The sequence below is a fragment of the Rhodnius prolixus genome, unplaced genomic scaffold (assembly GCF_049639745.1).
Source record: "Rhodnius prolixus isolate KJV_2025 unplaced genomic scaffold, Rpr scaffold_1, whole genome shotgun sequence".
Taxonomy (NCBI): domain Eukaryota; kingdom Metazoa; phylum Arthropoda; class Insecta; order Hemiptera; family Reduviidae; genus Rhodnius; species Rhodnius prolixus.
The window spans coordinates 11,397,895-11,417,361 of NW_027411581.1; the positions used below are offsets into that span (position 1 = coordinate 11,397,895).

At 33.4% G+C, this 19,467-nt stretch overlaps 1 protein-coding gene and 2 long non-coding RNA genes across 4 annotated transcripts in view; 1 reads left to right on the forward strand and 2 right to left on the reverse strand.

Moving 5' to 3' along the window:
• LOC141454146 (extracellular sulfatase SULF-1 homolog) overlaps positions 1-19,467 on the reverse strand; it is a 138,629-nt gene that overhangs the window by 20,788 nt on the left and 98,374 nt on the right. The window lies entirely within an intron of this gene.
• LOC141454329 (uncharacterized) lies at positions 5,734-9,798 on the reverse strand. Its single transcript, XR_012458632.1, has 3 exons — positions 9,386-9,798; positions 7,391-7,546; positions 5,734-7,252 (listed from the first exon to the last, which is right to left on the reverse strand). It is a non-coding gene; the product is annotated as an uncharacterized lncRNA (long non-coding RNA).
• On the forward strand, positions 10,030-13,258 carry LOC141454333 (uncharacterized). The gene is made up of 3 exons (XR_012458633.1): positions 10,030-10,195; positions 12,748-12,928; positions 13,035-13,258. It is a non-coding gene; the product is annotated as an uncharacterized lncRNA (long non-coding RNA).

Sequence of the window (19,467 nt, forward strand, 5' to 3'; positions counted from 1 at the left end):
AGAAATAAAGAATGTCGGCAAGATTACCAGAAGGTACATTGTAAGTGGATTCAATCTAATCAAGACGTCTCATTAGATGATATTTTATTATTAAGAATAAGAAAGTAGAGTTCAAAATGAAAACTATTTCGCAGCAATATGTTCTAATATTAGAGCTCAAATGGACTTAACATCTCTTTAACACTTTTAATAAAAGAATATATGAGATTTTATTAAATTTTCCTCTTGGGGTTATAAAAATGGTATCAAATAATTTGCAATAAAGGTGTGTATGCACCTGTATGTTGGTGAGGATATTTTTATTAAAGTTTTCTATTTAATTTCGTCAACTTTCTTCTTACACTAGTTTTAAGTTATGACGCAATAGTTACTTTGCTGATTTCTGAATTTAAAAACCGTACGGAAATGAGGCGCAATTTTTTTCAGTTATAAACTCGTACATTTTCCAGAAATGGCATTTTAGACTCTTTCCTTTCCCCAGTACAGCCCTAAAATAAATCTGCAATAAAAATAATCCAAATAAAATGCAATTACATATCTTAGATATGTAACCTATGCAAGAATTTTGAATTTAAATGGTATTTTCGGTTGAGGTAAACTCTTAATTTTTAGCCACACATGTTAACTTTAACTTGAGCCGTTCTACTGCACCACCTCTACTAACTTCATAAAACAAAACGTGCAGAAATGCGATGAAATAATGTACATTTTTTTTTATAGTTCCGTTTATAATATAAATTTACCGTCATCATTCAGCGCCTGCTACTGAATTTGCGTTGAATTATTGCAACTATATACATTACAGCACAGAAGTTAATCAAAATAGCTTCTAAAATAAATTATTTATTACGCAATGGCCACAATGTTTTTGTCATTTAATGGTGCTAATCTTTATTTTTTTTTTTTTTTTTTTTTTTTTTTTTTTTGCGCATCAACAGCTGAGGTCATTAGCGCCCGGAGCTTTTTCCAGTGCACTGCCGGCCTCCGGACAGTGTTCTCTCGTTACAGACAACACTGTCCATCACCGGACAGTGAGCTGTAAGAAGCTCCTAGGAAGAGAAAATCTAAGGGTCAGCTGCTGGATTCGAACCCGGGACCTCCGCGTGGGAGTCCAGTATGCTAACCTCATAGCTAATCCCTTCCCTGCTAATCTTTATTATTTGGGAATTTATTATAAATATAAAAAGCTATGACTAAACCAAGTGCTTTTACCCATAAATTGAAGATGTTTCAAGAAGTGGAGACAATCAATTTGTACTGTGAACGCTTAATTACATGTAATGGTATAACTGTACATTATAATTAAATGGTACATTAGAGGGAAGACTTCTCATAAGTACCATCAATCGTATTTTCCTTGCAAAAGAAAATCGTTAATCAGGGGTGAAAAAGTAATAATGTTAAAAAATATCTGTAAATTTTGAATGAGAGATTTAACCATTAAATTACATACTGGTCATACCCAAATAAAATATAAAGTTTTGCTTGTTATTTGTCATATTAATTTCAATTTCTCTAAAACTATTTTTCACACAACAAAGAGAAAATAAGAAATTAATAAACGTTTAAGACATAAAATTTAAATTAACTGGTTATACACGCGTAACAAAGTACTTGTAAATGAAACGCAAATATTTTGAAGTTTGGTTGAGTCAATTTTAAATGAAATAATGAATTTAAAAAAACTTACAAAATTTATCTGAGCAGTAGAAGAAGTGATTTTATGTAATTCGTTATAAGAACGGAAGTGTTTTAGAAGTGTAGTCAGGATTGATAAATTACCTGTGGAAACTGGAGCCAGCAGCCAGCCTGTACATGGCCAGTAACGCAAGTAATTAATTAGAAGTAGTACATAACTCCCGGCTACAAACCAATGGAATCGGCACAGTAAAAATACGAGTGCAAATTTTACTCGCAACTGAAAACCTGATTGAGTTGGTGGGCTTGGAGCTTAATTAATATTAAAGAAAACTGATATTGGGGATGCGAAAAGTGACGCTGCTGGACCACAAACAATGATCAATTGGTTTCAATCCAATATTAAATTTATTCGAGTTCGCTTTCTAGCCATTCTGCATTCCTATTTATAACTCCATTTAGTTTCACTGTTTCAAGTTACTAAAGATGATAGTTTAATATTCCTTTTACCAATAACGGAAGAATTTTATCGTGCAGTTTTTGCCGGAAATATCTCTTTTAAGATCTCTTGAATGTGAAAAGTAAAAGCGGAATATTGCAGGTTGGCCCGCGTGGGCTCAGTAATTAAGCTTTAGGCCTGAATCAGCAAACCAAAAGAGCCATTTTCTTGAATGGATTTTCTAGTTTTAGTTTCTAGACAAAACTTATAAAAAAAAAAAAAAAATCGTCCAAAATTGCTTCCTCTTCTATCCGCTGGGTGTAGATAAAAAAAACAGGGAACCAAATAAAGGTTCAGTAAAAGACAATGGTAAAAATCAATGGTAAATGTAATAAGGTAATCTACCAAAACAACTCTGTATTAAATATTTTATTCAGAAAAAACGACAAGTGCAAAAGTCGTAACCAGCAAAGCTTCAAGCACTGGCTGTCAAAACAGAACATAAACAGGCCGAAGAAATGAAACTTTTTAAATTTGTTGTTTACATTTCGATCTAGAAAAAGATCCGTCCTTTTTTTTTACGCCTTTAACATTTCTCGCAAGATATCTCCTCCAATTTTTATCTAACTCTCACCTGGAGAGATTTTTGATTAAAAGATAAAGATTCTTTGCGTTGGAATTTGATGTTGAAATTTGGGTGTTTCAAGTTTGGAAGCACAGGTGGCAAGTTATTTCATAAATCTTCTAAATTAAAATAAACTGAATGTAGGCCACAATCCAGAAATTTCTTGACTTTGGGGAAACACAACAGACTTTTTTTTTATCCTGATCTCTATTTACTGCAGGCTCTAATTCATTGGTGAAATTACATCCCAATTCACTTTCTTCCAGAAAAAAATAGTCTTTCTTTCTTTCTTTTTTTTTGGGAGCGAGGCCTCTTTTTGTTATCAGTTAGGGGATCCTCCTTCCATTGATCCTTTGGACATGTCCGAGCCACTCTAACCTCTGCAGTGATAGTCTTGTAAACATCCTTCTTTCCACGGCCCTTCTAATACTTTAAACACTAAGTAAAATCATTGCAGCAGTTTTTTTCGCCTTTTTTTAGGCTGAGTCTTCCAGAATCCATTTCCAATTGTCAAAAAATATGGCTCTCTCTGGATCTCCACTGGTCTAAGTTTCACTTCAAGTTTTAGTTTATGGATTTTCCTTATAAACTTTTTGCCGACTGTGTAAGTTATTGTTATGAAAGATATACTTAAGGAACATGATTTCCGTGGTCTTCCTTGCCACTTCTTTCGGATGAAGCCTGATCATCTGACATCATGTCATGTAGATAAACGTCGGCAATTTCCTTCAAATTTTTTGGATTGATTAATATGCTTCCAATCGACTGTAATCGGATGTAGATATTATTTTTAAATTGTGAAGGATGTGAAAACAATGCGTCAAATTTTGTCCAAATATGGGGTGATTACCTTGATAAAATCGTAAGTGATCCACGTTCTTAACCTTAAGATCTTAGATCTTTAAATTATCAAGCTTATTTTATCTTGAACTCAGTTCTTCTAGTAGGCACTAGACAACGATGTCGAACAATTTTAAGTCTACATTTACTGCATACATTTACCCATAACTTTATTAATAAAAGGAAACGTCATAATACTTCAGTAATAATAAAAATAAATAAATTTCCTTTTTATTGCCTCGCCTTTATTATTACTATAAACTGCAGTAATTTATAGAATTTAATTAAACTTGGTGCCTTACTTCCGTTGTGTCTGTCAGGATGTTTGTTTCCTTTCGTTTTAACAGGTAACGGATATTCATCCTACTTCCCAGATTGGATTACAATCTTTGGCCAGGATATATTTATCAATTTTCTTGTCCAGTCCTGAATCGACAGCTTGTAACTTACGGATTTTGTTCAGGAACTTCTCATAGGTACTGAAGATTACCAACTGTCTTCTTTGTTCCTAAAAAGTCAATGTTTATGGATTTCGTTCAGGTACAGTTGCATGTTTTTTGGATGTATTCATCAATTTGTACCTAAAAAGCCAATTTATATCTTCAACAAACTATTAATATTATCCCGTTACGTATTTTAGATTTAACCAACGAATTGTGTATCCATATTTAAATGAATAACAATGAATTTTAGGATGTAATTACAAGTAGAATAATAAAAGCTTTCCTATCAAAGGTTGTTCTGGCATGTCAACTTTTATGTACAATTTACATAAATATAACTTTCCAACCCACACTAATTGTTAACATTTATGGGTGTGGAATAAGAACAAAAGGTCCCTCAGAATAAATATCTAAATACAACCCACTAAATGTATTTTAGTATTTATTGTTATCACAAAGCGTTTTGTGCTGTTTTTCCCAGTATTTTTGTTATTATGGTGATTTCTTTTAAAATAGAATAACCAAGGAAATTCATTATAAAAACAGCAGATTCAAAATATTTATTTATTAGTTTCTATTTACAATGTCATAAAGTAAGAAATTTGATTCTTTTAGGATTCACTTCCTCTATGAAACAGTTCTTTCCAATCAATGATGCTTCAGAATAATCGACTGATTCAAAGCAATCGTGTTTTAAATTTAACTGGAATTTTTATCATTTTCATTTGTAAATAAAATACAAGAATGTTAACAAACAGTACTTCTGAATGTTCTTTGTCTAGTTGGTGTAAATAAGAAGCTAGGAAATCGTAATCGTAGGTTGTAATGGGAAAAGTTTTAGAATTAAGTTAGGATGGATAAATTTGAACCCAAATAGGGAGACCATTTGACAGTTGTTCGGCATCCATTGTGAGCAAATCACGCCTTTGGATCCAGTGGCGAAGAGTTCTTAGATACATGAAGCAGAGTAACTGGGCCAGAATACAGCAAGAGCCCTCCCGGTAGAGTCTGTACTGGGTAACTCAAACCCTGGTCTTCTTACGCATCTTATAAATTATCATTAAATAAGTTCTCTTCCTTGCTTTCGAGGGAACGCAGCTCTGTGTTATTATCCTAGATTAAGATATTATTTATACGAGATTGAATTGTCTGGTTGCAAATCTTTTCACAAAACAATGATTTGTCAATAGTAATTTCTGATCAATCAAAGTATAATGCAATAATTATGGAATTCCGCTCTCTGAAATTAATTGATGCAGAAGTGTCATCTCTAAACGGTGCCCAAAATTCAAGAGATTGTAATCTTTCAAATTGGGTAGTTCATCCTGTTGATTATAAATATTTGTCCCTATCTGCACTCAAACTCTGATTCTTAAACAAGCTAGGGAATGAGTTGTTATACAACAGAAAGTTCAATTAAGGAATGATTTCAACAACATACTTCAAGCGCAGTCAAAAAAGTAAGTAACCGTAAACTTACAATAAGCCCAATATTACAAACTTTAGTAATTCAAGATGTAACTCTAGGATTCTGAGATGTATAAATATTAACAGCTTGAGATATTACAAAGTGGACGAAATGAAACACCCTTTGCAGAAAAATTCTTCCCAGAACCTGCGAAATAGTTGCGAATCTAATTGGGTTTAGCGAGTCCCTTGCTCACCATAAATCCACTGGAACTCATTTTAGACATTTAAGCGACTTAATCAATGTAAAAATAAATACAACTTGTTTTCAAAACTTTATTAGATATCGCTTCATTCTTGCGCCTTGAATTAATATACAAACGCTAAAAAAAGAACATTTCTTAAACATTTCATATTTATTTACTTCTCCTACATAACGAACATCTAAATTTAAAATAATAATGAAAAAATAAATTCGATGTAGAAGCAAAATAAAACAGAACTAATAAAAAAAAAAAACGAGCACATACCTACTTTTTGTTTATCATCTGCTATATTCAATTTAATTAAAAAAAACTGTGATTTAATTTCAATTCAAAGTACTACCGCCCACGTAATTTGATCTAGTAATGGAGCTAGTTATTAATTTACGTAAAAAATAAAAGGCATTTAAGAATTAATTAGTACGTCCAGAAGAGGACACTGATAGAATGCCAACTCGGTGTGTGCAGAGTGTTCTACCCGAAGAACAGCAAACTAAAGCGAAGTATGAAGGAAGAAAGACTGGCTGGCTACCAGTTGGACGATCTTGATTGCGGTTAAAGCAAAGACCTTTAAAGCATTTTATTTCTTCTTTTTTTAACGTGAGAGTAGTAGTGCGGTTAATGACGATGGCCAATTAATAACAGAATGCAGTTAATCTTTACAGATGGGCTTCCTATTTCGATAGATACTTCTCGTTTCCTTTCATTTCTGTCAAGAGTTCTGTTATTATCACATTCTAAGCAGACATTATTTATATTTATGCCGAGCTTAGTTTCTAGGTTGCAAAGAAAATTTTATAATATATTTTAATAGTTCAATTAAATGGAATTAAGCCAAATTACCATCATCAACATCATTACCAACGAGAAATAAATCGATTTTTTCCCTACATTGTACAAATTGGGCTCTCAGGGTTCAAGGAATTAATCGAATGCTCTATGCTCTATGGCTTGATCCTCAGAAGTGGAGGATCTACCAGTCGTGTAAAGGTTAGCATTAGGATCAAACCTCTTTGGTTGAAAGTAGCCGGGTGTAGATTTTTGTCGATTTTTTGATAGTAACGTTGATGTACAGTCGCCAAACAATGATACAGCTTCTTTTTTTTAAGGATATTGATATTTAGGGAATGTTTAAGTGACTCAGCCTTGTATTCCAATGCTCAGAACGTTTCTTATTGTAGTTCAAGATTCATTTTTCATCACAAGCCACGATACGATACGCAAATGGGTTTTATTTGTTGCACAAAATATAGAAAGCCTTACAAACGTGATCATTTGTGCCGATCTTTCAAATCCTAAGCTAACAACTTTCCAATGTGCTTTATTTACACCATCCACATCAACAGTTTGGTTACTGTTTGAGATGGGTCAGCTTGTAAGAAGGCACTATTTTCGATTACCGAAGGCCAACCGTTATGTGAGTTATTTTCGGATGACAATCTTCAGCCTGATATATCTGGAATCAATCTTGCATAGTTCTTTCTTTCTTTGGCACACCAAACATTTATTTTCTGAGCCATTTCAGTAGCGTTTTACCTTCGTTCATACTTATAAAAGACACGACTGAAATCACATTCTCGACATGTGGCCTTTACTTCTGAAAAAATGGAAAGGATAAGTAAGCAACAACAGCGCATGCTTAAAAACAGAAAATTGCTATGAAATAACACGTCGAGATCATTAAGTAGATACTTCACATTCAGAAAAACGTTTTAAAAAGTAAAAATGTCATTACCCGCAAAGTTTTTCTTCCAATATCCTTGTGAAATGGAAAACATTTGTAAAACAATTTTTAAAGAGAATATTTAGCACAAGTAATTCTTTTGTGATGCCACTTCATTGCAGGATGTTTGTTAGTGCATCTATGTTTGCAGGACGTTGTGTCCCTTCTCTGGAACATGAAACATGCATTTATAAAGGGAGCGGCTACAAGACAAATCCACTGTGTCCTAATACATCTATTGTAACTCCCTAATATATGCATGTTTGTGCATAAATATGGAAGACTAAGTGTGTAAGGGTGGTGCTGAGCTCAAGTCTGACTGTGGGTTTCTAAACCTAAATCAGATAGATGCACTACTGTCAACTATTTCTGCAGGTCCTATTCGTAAAGTGTGAGAATATAATTTATGGTTGTTAGATTGGGATACCCGCAGGGACGCTAAGATACTTAAAAAAATGGCTGGTCCTACGGAGGTTTATATTGTAAGATAAGTATTAACTAAAGTTAGTTTAGTATTCTTCGGATGGAAGAAGGTAGTTAAATTTAGATAATGTTGCGCTATACCCTTTCAACAAATGTTCCCTACTGTTTATTGATTCCGAAAAGCAAGATAAATATCATAGTCTTTTACAGAAACTCCTTCTTTTTTTTGATTACTGATCAATTTCAGTGAGGTAATAAAAGAAGTTAAACAAAAGGACTTCCAATTCTTAGAAAAACCTGGATGTCCTGAATATAAATGAATACCAAAAAGACCTTTGTACAATCATGATCTTGATCACGACTAATCTAATAAATAAAAGGAACGAAGCAGTTCAGACGAATTGATAAAAATCAAACTATAGGGACAAGAATCCGCTAACAACGCCTCCGATGAACTGAATCACATCATCAACATGCCCTATTACCTATCTCAGTTTACCTGAGACAATTCTTTTCTATTCTTAAAATACTCATGACTGCTTTGAAACATTATGAACAGTAAATGCTATAAATTGATTAAAACATTTATTAATAAAAGAATAATGAGTAGAAGTTTGCTTTTTACTCGAGGAACTCTGCAAATACCTTTAAAAAAAACAAAAACAAAAACAAGAAACGCTCTTATAAAGAACAAAATCATTGGCATTAAAATATAGGATAATGCACACTTAAGAGAATTCATCAGGTTCTCAATTGGAAGAGGTATGATCGATTTTCTGATTGGAGTAAAAAAAGATTGAATCAATTTTTTTCATGGTTTTCTAAGAATTCAAATTGATTGGATCCTAAAACGGAAATCTATAAAACTAGAATCAGCATTGTACTGATAACATAGATTTATGAAAGTAGGGAATGCTTATAAAAGTGAATATGAACTGTAATTCTGCGTGCAAAGGTTTAGTTTTGTTTTTTGGAAATCTACAAATATACTGAGCCTAGTTCGCCTGTGAACTATTAGGCCACTTCATAATAGTTTCATAAATCAGTAATATACATGAGAGAGATGATGTTCTGTTTGTATAAGATGTACCAGGGTTACCTTCAGAGATCAACTTAAGATACTTCTATGAAGCTGACAGCAGATTAACATTAAAGGCTTTTAAGAAAATCTTGTCAATCAAATGTTGGGAATCGTTTTGGAGGAAATCTCGAAATAATGAAAAACTTTTCATTGTAAAGAAAAACTGAACTTCCGATAATCCGTTCCTTTTTTCCCTAATTGGAATCAGAATTCATTATCAGCCCTTAATAGTTAATCTACAGAAGCGACCTTAGGAATCATAACCACCTTTGGCCCAGAGAGAACCAGGAGGAATCCATTTGTCTGGGAAAATGTTTACAATAATTTTTAAGTAACAGCAAATGGCGGAAATGAAAAAAATAAGTCGGAGCTTTTTCCCAGACAGTCTGGAAAATTAAAATTAAATAATCAGAAATCGGATTCCTTCGCATCCTTAGTACTAACTGATATTGCTCTAATCATGTTTTAAGCAACCTATGTGACTTTCAGGTACTTTAAGTTACCTTTTGTTCAAAAAAATCATCCTCAGTTGGCACGCACCACCAATTCTGAACAGCTATTTCCGGTATAACTTTATAAAGAAAATCTTCAATACCACATTACTTCCTCCGTGCAGCGAGCTCACGTATAAAAACAACCTAAAAGGAACAAAGTGGCAAACATTGACGACAAGTTCTTGACACTAGAAAGTGGACTGAATTGACAACTATTTCAGACGGTTGTCGCAAATCTGGTTGAAAACTTTGAAGTCATAGTTTTCAATTAAATGCCATCAAAAATTCTTTTTTAAAATCTTCATTATTAAACTTTCAATAAAGAGTAAATTTTTTACGAATATTTCAAATCTCTAGTAACACAAGATATTCTTTGTTAATTTATTACTTTTAAGATTAAGTTAAATACAAAAAAGGACTATAATGTGGGGAAATTTACGTCAAAAAAAATATTTGATATAATTAATGATTATTTTATCTGGTTAAAGAAAGTTACTACGGAGTCTTAATATATCAAATGAATAAGGAGTTAATTTATCTATCTAATTAGCATATGTTTTAAATAAACAAGTTATATATAAAACAGATGATAATGAACCTACATGTTTTAGCGTACAATTAGAAGGTGTTTATATATTTGCTTAAAGAGTTTATTTATAAACTGCCGCCAAATAACAAATTATATATTCTATGTAAAAATAATATTTTAAGTGAAATTTGCCACTTTTTTTTTTGGTTACCATAGTTTCTAAAAGAACATTTTTGGTGGAATCATTTTCTGGGATGAAACTATTTTAGCAAATAATTAACGGAAAGAAGGTATTTCTTGTGAGAGATTTTTTTACTGCAACTCTAATAGTTTAATTAATAGTATTAATAGGTTATAGTTTAATTCTACGCGTTAATCACCTGTTGTTCGATTTTTTTTTTAACGGAAATATCTCCAAAAACGTAATCGACAAAAGTTCTTCCTTGATAATCCAGCCAACATTACAATTAAATTTTTGGTCCTTAAAACGGATTTCCTGACCGACTCTTTCCCCCTACAATTTGCGAATCCACTTGAAAATGACATGAAACGTTTTCTTTAAACATCTTTAATGATGTACCAGCTCAAATATTTATCATTTTATTTCAAATAAGCAGCTATTATTACTGAATTTCTTTTGTCAAGAAAGAAATTATCAAAACTTTTAAAGGCCCCCAAGAGCAGCCAAACAGAGAGGCGTTGTCGGTAGGCTGCCGCAGCATTGTAAGATTCATGTACGTGGCGAAGAACTGGCAGTTTACAGCCCCTGGAGTTTCTTAACTAAGGAGTAGCTTGCAATATAGAAGTCCAAACCCTACTGCCATTATTGGTCGAGGTAAATGTTACAACTTCTCTACGTTCCGTCAATGATATTGTAACGCTGAAAACTGGAGATGCACCAGTAGCTTTCCACTAGTTCAAAATGAAGGTGGTAAATCAACAGCCTCAGTGCCAACGGCGTGTCATTGACGAGTATACAGGGTCGGTGGTGCTCTACCTTGGAGAATGCCCGCGCTCACTTCAAAATAAAGATTGCGGGTATTCGAAGAGAAGGTAGTTAGTTCAGTCGGGCAAGTTCATAAACCAGTCTCTGACGGATTTGAGAAGGTACTTTGCAACGGAGTATGCAATGTTATAGACAAACCAGTGTAAGTTAGAGGCTGTGAAAGTTAGAGTTACCTATGGTTGTTTAGTCGGTTTCTTTTGAATATAATGAAATCGGAAACATTTGCTTCACTTGAACAAGAGTCAAAGAGTAGTGGCCGTTGAAATAAAAAGACTGGCTGGTGTATGTTAAGAATTTTTACAGAAAGAAGGGCTAACTTGGCTCAACGTTAATTAAACTGATAGTTCAAGCAAATGTAGAAAGTTTGAGAACAACTTAAAAGCCAATAAAAGAAGACTTGTGATAGAGTACTGCAGTAATGGGAAAGAAAGCAAGTTGTAGAATGTTATAGATTACATAAGAAGGACGTAGAAGAAGTAGTATTTTGTGACGGTTGGAAGTAATGAATAGATCAAGAACTGGTGTGTGCTGTAGGTGTTCTCAATGATAGGTTGGAGGCGGGTGGTTGAATTAAGAAAGTGGTTAGCATCAGATTACAGAGGAACAACAAATCTCATCGCTTACAGCCAGATTTTACAACACAGCTGTTGGTGGTAATGACGAGGCGGCTAATCAGGGTTCGTAGACAGTATTGACCAACTACAGACCACTACATCAACCTTGCTGGAAAGAGAACTACACCAGTCCTATCTCTGGAGATCTACCTCTTTCACAGTCACACACTTGCAGCAACTTTAAGTTGCCTGGATAAGGGCCGGCTGTTGGCGCCATCTGACCATCTTAAATAGATCTTTCCAATTTGGGAGCCCCGCCTTGCATACAAAACGAAAATCTTTTATATTAAAACCCGACTCACTTTTTAATATTCTCATTTAAGGTTAGTATAGGTATTCAACTTTTTCTCTTGAGTTTTCTTTTTAGTTCTAAGTTAGTATAAAGTTTGACTAGAATTAATTGGCCCGCTGGATTTATTTCATACGCATAATAACAATTTATTCTTTATACTTTACAACAACTGATTAATTGTTCGTACGTTAACATAAAAAAAAAAAAATGTCCTTGGAATGTGAGGTTAATTAATATTGAACTCTACCACTTTAGGGTTTGCTAAGACCACACACATAAAAACTGAATTAACAATTTGGCTCTCTCTAATCAGATTCATCAATTCATTATTGTTACTATTTTTACTTCCTCTTTTGCTCCTCCAAACAGGAAGCATTCATTTATGCAGATTTTCGACTAAAGTATGAAAAAGTAATTTTGCCTGAAATTAGCCTGCGGTTATAATCAGCATGATTCTAAAACGAACAATCACAGATAGATCGAATTATATAGTTGTCTGCACGGTTTCCTAACAGTAAGGATTTGGTTAATACCAGCAAACCACCCTAAATTTACTGCGGTAATTTAGTTTACAGAACCTCTTAGCATGCGTCTAAACAGGGTATTTAAGATCTTAAGAAAGATAACATCTATTGAAACGGGGAAGAAGGGCAGTTAGTGTAATGGGAGCCACAATAGATTCATTGGGCTTCCGGTGGCGTAGGCCTTTAAGGCCACCCTATTAGGATCTAATCTAATGTGTAGTGACTCCTTGCTGAACTAGATTCTCTTAATAAAGCTGCAAACAAGAAATATTCATTAATGATTTAATTTCCAAAACGTGGATCTACAATTTTATTTTGAAAGACTAGGCCCTAATTGCAAAGATTGTAATCTAGTGGCAGATCTTCTAATCTTATTTAATTTTGTTTTATCTGTTTTTCTATTGAGATTCTCTTGGAGTGGTCCAATCACACATCTCTCACAACTGTCGTTTTATTAGAATGAAACTGAAAACTGAAATATGATACGCAGCAGGAAAAACTGTATTGGCAAAACTTTAGAGAATACGTTTTATGTTAAAGTCGATTTATTGGGCGGTCAGTATTTGTCGAACGGAGTAATCAGCGAGGTAAGTATTAAAAAAAAGTAAGGAATTATCCAAAAGACTAGTTTGGGTACAACACAAACTATTGAAATCTTTTAACTTCATTCCATTTTTTTACACTTTCAACTAGATGTGAAAGGTTAGTCGCTGACCTTTGGCGTTGATCAATCCAGTCAGTATTTCAATTCAAGAGTATTCACCTATGAGTTAGAGAAGATAATCGATGAAATGTGTGGTAATCGATGAAATGTCAACCTTCTTTAGAGCATAGGTCTTTTCAAGGGCAGTTTCGTGTTTATTATATAAACCAAGTTATACTCATTTCCTTAAGTACCAATAAAGAATGACTACTGATAAACAGATAAGTTATAATTGTACCTTGACCTTTGCTTTTGGCTAAAAAAAAAATATTTTATCTACTTTTCTTGCAATAAATAGAAACTTTGCACTTATGGAGTTTCTAATTCTACAATACATTCTTCTATAGCTTTACAAATTTTAACACATGCTCAAATTGAAAACAAATTAAGTGCCCTAAAATTGAAACTGTATGTCAGAAAATAAGACACTAACTGCATGTAATACGAAGGAAGGATTGCAACAATAAGTGAAACATAAAACTGCATTATCTCCATACAATATGAAGCCTAGAATTCAAATTCTACTTAGATTCAAGTTGTAACTGCAAGGTGGCATTCTATTCGCATAATAAACAGAGCATTGTAATTTAATAATATGTTAATTTAAAGCTGTAAACTATGATTTAATGAAATTATGATTCTAACTGTTGAGAGATATGTAAACACAAAATTTAAACATTTCACTCGCATTTAGATTACAAACTTAACATTTCTGGTATTCTGTTTATCAATGATCTTGTTTGAATGACACTGACCTACTTGCAAATCGATACTGTTTGCCCAGGTAAGTGCAATTTGATTGAGCAGTTTTTAAAACTGCGACTAAATGTTAAAAAGAATTCTGTACTAGTTAGTGAGTCATATAGAATTTTCTTTATGTACTCGTATGTAATTAGTTTTAGCAACTTAATTAGGTGTGCAATAAATTCTAAGTCAGTTTTTGAGTGAGCAAACAATATATTGCTCCCTATTTTATTATTTTTGTAATTATTATCCATTAGCCATAAATTTTAAAAGAAAGAAAGGAACTAATATCCCCGTTTCACTTAACAAAGAAATTTAAGGATCGAAGTGTGATGTGTCAGTGTTACAGACAAAATGGAGCATCCATAATCTGACGAAATCATAATAACAATTGTCTTTATTTATAAATTACAAAATATATATAAATTTAAATAGACAAAACTAGACAACTACATGGCCAAATGACCGTCCGGGGAGTTCTAGGTATACTAAACAGTTGAAACAAAAATAGTAAGAAATAATTAAAAGAGAAAAGTGACTTTTTTGTGATAAACTTTTAAAATTCTCGAAAGACAAACAATATAATTTACATAAACGAAATTAAATATAAAATACATGAATAACTGGAATGAACTAAATGTTTTCTTAGATAATTAACTTCTCCTGAGCAGCCAGGCCTCTTTGCAGTAGCCAATAAGTCTGTACCAATGATCTCCATTGACACAGGAAATAAACTGATCACCTTCTAAATGAATCTGGTTAAACCATTCATCTCTGACCTAACTTTGAGCATATTGCTACTAAATCCATATTTATACTGTAAACATTAATTTCTTTTGTGTCCTTTAACCAATCAGAATCACTAACTATGGTTTTAATCTGACGTTGAAGACCATAGTTCAAGTCCGTAAGTTCAGATAGGTTTGAGTACGCGGTTATATATTAAACATCTGTGTTCTAATGGTAACTTCGATTTTCACTTAAATCCTTAGTTTTAACTGTTATTACCCCAAAACTATTCGGTATTTTCAGTAATCGGAAATCTGTTGCAATTACCAAGTGTCAACTACTTAAGTCTGATTATCGAAGTCCAACGGCACACATTTAGTTCTATTTTAAGCGCATTTCACAACTGTATTGCATAATATCTTTTATTATAATGTGTTCTATAAAGGCCGGAAGTTCGAGATAGGCAATATGAAGGAGGAAATATTAGAACTAAACATTCACGGAAATTAATAACTCTCTATATAAGTTATTTGTTCAAGTTTGGAATTTCTAAAGTAAACGTCATTTCCTGTTTAGTATCGTACATTACAGGAAAATAGGGCTTTATATGATAGGATGTGTCCTGCAACATACACCTTACATCAGTCAACAAAAAATAAAATTAGAACTATCTGGGGCCTTTCACTTTAGTTGATTTCCTTATTTTATGTTCCTAGAAGTGGCTAGTAATTCTGTAACGAAGAACTAAAGAATCGGAAATGTTTTTAGATTTTGTAAAATCACTTACAAGACAGTTCCTTAATAGCTCAAATTAATTTTTTTCCCAGCTACTGGCAAAAATCGCTACATTTAAAATAATATAGTTTAAGGAGTAACATCTCAGGTCTTTTGCGTCCAGAGCTGTTTTCAGTGTACTGACGGCCTCCAGACAGTGATCTCTCGTCTCAAACAATACTGTCCATCACCGGACAGTAAACTGTCTTCGTCGCAATAGACTTAAGTAAGTAAAGCAGCTTTTTAAAAACTGGCTTCACTTTAGTGATTTGTTTTGAATGAAATTTCGATGGGTGAATTAAAACTCAGATGGCCTCAAAATGAAGGGCATTAAACCATTTTCGGCAGTTTGCTTACGTCTAGTTGCTCTACTAACACCCACAAACTTTGAGGCCCGAAATAGCTTCTTTTGAATGGAGATAGTCCGGAAAATGGGTAAAATAAGTAAAAAAAAAATGGCGTATTTTCAAAAAGCAGGAAATTTTCTGTAAGACAGTAACATGGTTTGAAGCTCTTAGAAAGTTGAAATCTAAAGGCCAGCAGCTGGATTCGAACCCAGGTAAATAATTAAATGTATTCTATTTTTATTTAAAATGAAATATTATTGAAAATAATCGTCAAAGATGGTAATAAGGAAGTAAAAGTGATATGACAGGTAAGATTCAAGTTTTCCTTTAAAAAAAACTTTCAAACAGAAAAATATTTCTAAAATGGAAACTACAGTTGCCAATTTTTTTTCCTTTTACTCTTAAACTTCTGCAAACAAGTGAAGCACAATTTGTTACTAACGCCGCGCTACTGAGGGCCGTCAAGTGTTATTAACAACCTCTGGCGGTATAAAAAAAGATACTTAATTACCTAACTTTATGAACCGCTTAAGTAAGTAAAGCAGAAGTGAATGTTCTGTTAAATAAATAAAGTCGTTCTGAACTTAAGAAGTTGTAAATGTCATTTGCTGCAAAATTCTTACAGGCTATTAATAATAATAATAATAATAAATATATTGCAACAGATGGGTAAACTGAATATTTATTTGCACTTATCATTTACTTTATTCCTGGTAGTTTGTAATTTATAATGTCATTGTGACTGGAATTTATCCCTTTCGTCTATTGCGACGAATACATTGTATTTGACCCTTACAGAAAAAATGTTTGTACGAAGAGATTAATCCCCAATGTTTCATTTATTCTTGAATTTACCTCATTATTGATCACTAGATGAGATGTGCCCTACATCAGACGTGTATATTATAGTCATTTCTGGCTAAAGGGGATGAAATAAATAAGGAATGCTGAATCAATCATTGGGCGTAAATAAAAAAAAAAAAAAAATAGAGAACTATTTAAATCGGGAAGATGCAAGATGATGAACAGATCGTGCAGACTGTGAGTATCCATCAAATCCAATAGTTTCCATAATATTCCAAACTGACATTACCTATTTTGTGATAAAATTATTACTAAACTTTCGTACTTGGTTTGCAGTCCAAATTTAAGTGCATTGAAAGACGCTTAAATAGTTAACTGGTTTGACGCTAATTTAGAATTGACTAAAGGTAGTCTTGCAAATCAAAGACAAAGGCAAGCATTTTCCTCTCCCCCAAGAGAGCGATTATTAGAAGGAATAAGTTCTCATTTTCCAAAACAGCTCAACAAAACGTCAGAGACGGTTCATGGTTGTTTTGGTCATAAAAATAGCGTTATCACATCACATTATTGAGAAAATTGCAGCAAACTTTTGGTTTCCAGTCTTGCGAAGCCGCTATTTGAAAAACCAATCGTCGCACGCCCAGTGATCTTTTTAAAAACTGGCTTCACTTTAGTGATTTGTTTTGAATGAAATTTCGATGGGTGAATTAAAACTCAGATGGCCTCAAAATGAAGGGCATTAAACCATTTTCGGCAGTTTGTTTACGTCTAGTTGCTCTACTAACCCCCACAAACTTTGAGGCCCGAAATAGCTTCTTTTGAATGGAGATAGTCCGGAAAATGGGTAAAATAAGTAAAAAAAAAACAAAAAACAATGGCGTATTTTCAAAAAGCAGGAAATTTTCTGTAAGACAGTAACATGGTTTGATGCAAATAGTTTATTGAGAAAAAAGCTAAGAAAATTACAGATATCGAAGTCTAAACCCACAAAGCTTTCCTTCGTACCGAATAAATGATAAGTTGGAGCATTGTTTTTCATGTATTTATATCGCATTGTTTTTAGACTTCCTTTTACAAGTAATAGTCTCTCATGCTGTCATTGGCTGTATGTACATGAACCTTTATACAAAGCCATTTATGTCTTGCAATTAACTCTTTCAGTCTATACTTTTTATAGCACTATACGATTTGTTAAAAGACCAAAGCCTTTAGCGGTGAACACATCAAAGGCACTTACTTGCCAGTGAAATACTCCAAATAGTCTTTTCTGTCACGATCTCCATGATTTCACGTCTTTATTGTATAGTTGGGATAGAAGTAGATAAGAAATGGGCACTGCAACTACCAACGGAACTATTGTACGTGGTTGTGGTGAACGAGAGAGTCCGACTAAGCTAGCTGTATGAAGTACTCCTGGAATGGACAGTTGAATACGCGAAATACACGCGTAAAGCGAACAACAAGGCGATGTAAACTCTTGGAAGCAAAATAATAGGCCACCTATTAGTGAAGATGAGTTAAAAGAAGAAAGCAACAATATTGAACGTGTTAAAAACCAAATTATAAAGAAACATTGTGGGTAGGTTGTGGCGGTAAAGATTGCATTATAAATTATGTTGCCTTAGAAGGGAGGTGTCTTTTGTTTGCTCAAGTCGTCTTGAACTTCGCTAGAGCCAGCTATATTTCTATTAATTCAATAGATTACTATAGCTACTTCAATATTCTAACAGTTCAAGGACAATTTATATGTAGTACACACATATTGCCTACTGTAATAACATTTGTCACACATCATTAATTATCGTTAGATTTCTATTCAAAAGCGATCATACGCACACTTGGTTGGTTTGGATGTGAGCTGTGCCAGGATCGCTGATACAAAATCGCACATCTTTAACCTTCGATTTACATCCTTTTAAAACAATCTAAGAATTCAGAACAGATCCTCAGCAGGTTTTTGATGCTTGCAATCATTATGAAAATTCAAGTTAATGATTACTATTCACGGCTTTGCAAAGTGGGATAACTGACATAAAATGTCATGCATTCCAATGGTCGTATCGTATCATCATTATGTATTATTCACTGATTCGATACGGATAATATCCTTCTTGCTGTCAATTTCCGATTACTTCAACGCAGACAATACCGGGTCCTGTCACTAAAGGTATTGCTGAATTGAAATGAACTAGACATTGCACCAATCAGAAGTAGTAAAGTTTACAGGCTTTCTTGATGCTACTGGAGTCTAGCTGCTTTATGAAGTCCTGTCAAAGGTAGCCTTTCTACTACATTGATGGTACGAATAAAGACTACACGTACTGAAAAACGGTAAACTGTTCGCATGGGCAGCATCGCTAGTCGTTAATCTATTCCTCTTAAGTAAGGGCAAAAAACCTCTCCTCTTAAACTCATATTTCGGAGGTGACGATCTTCGCGAGATGGCTTGACCAAGGGCGTCCATTTCCAGAACAGTGTGGTTGCCTTTCTCATGTCGTTATTTCCTCAATCGAAACCCCGAAGGTAATGGTTACAGCTCCAACGACCATTGACTTCTCGGAAGGAGATACCTTCTTCAGCAAACGACATTTCTTCCTCTTCCAACTGCTGTAACGCTATCTTCTGGTAATTCTTCTGGAATCTTCTGGAATAGCGGAGTTTAAAGCTCTAATTTTTCATAAACAAAGATTGGTCATTCTAGAGAATAAGATCTTCTCAAAAACCCTGTTTTATTTATTTTCCAATATGGCCTTGTTTTTTAAAAACTTTTTCTTTAATTATTATCGCTTTCTTCCACAATTAAAATCATTTCTCAATGAAGTTACTTTAAAAAATCTAGGACATTTTCAAGCCTGTAAACTTTACTACTTCTGATTGGTGCAATGTCTAGTTCATTTCAATTCAGCAGTTCTCAGAATATTGAAAAAATCTTACTAAAATAAATTATACGTTCTTTTAGCGTTTTAAGCAATCATTGTAATTTAAACATTTAACCGATGAGTTGGCAGTTTGTATAGTTACGTTT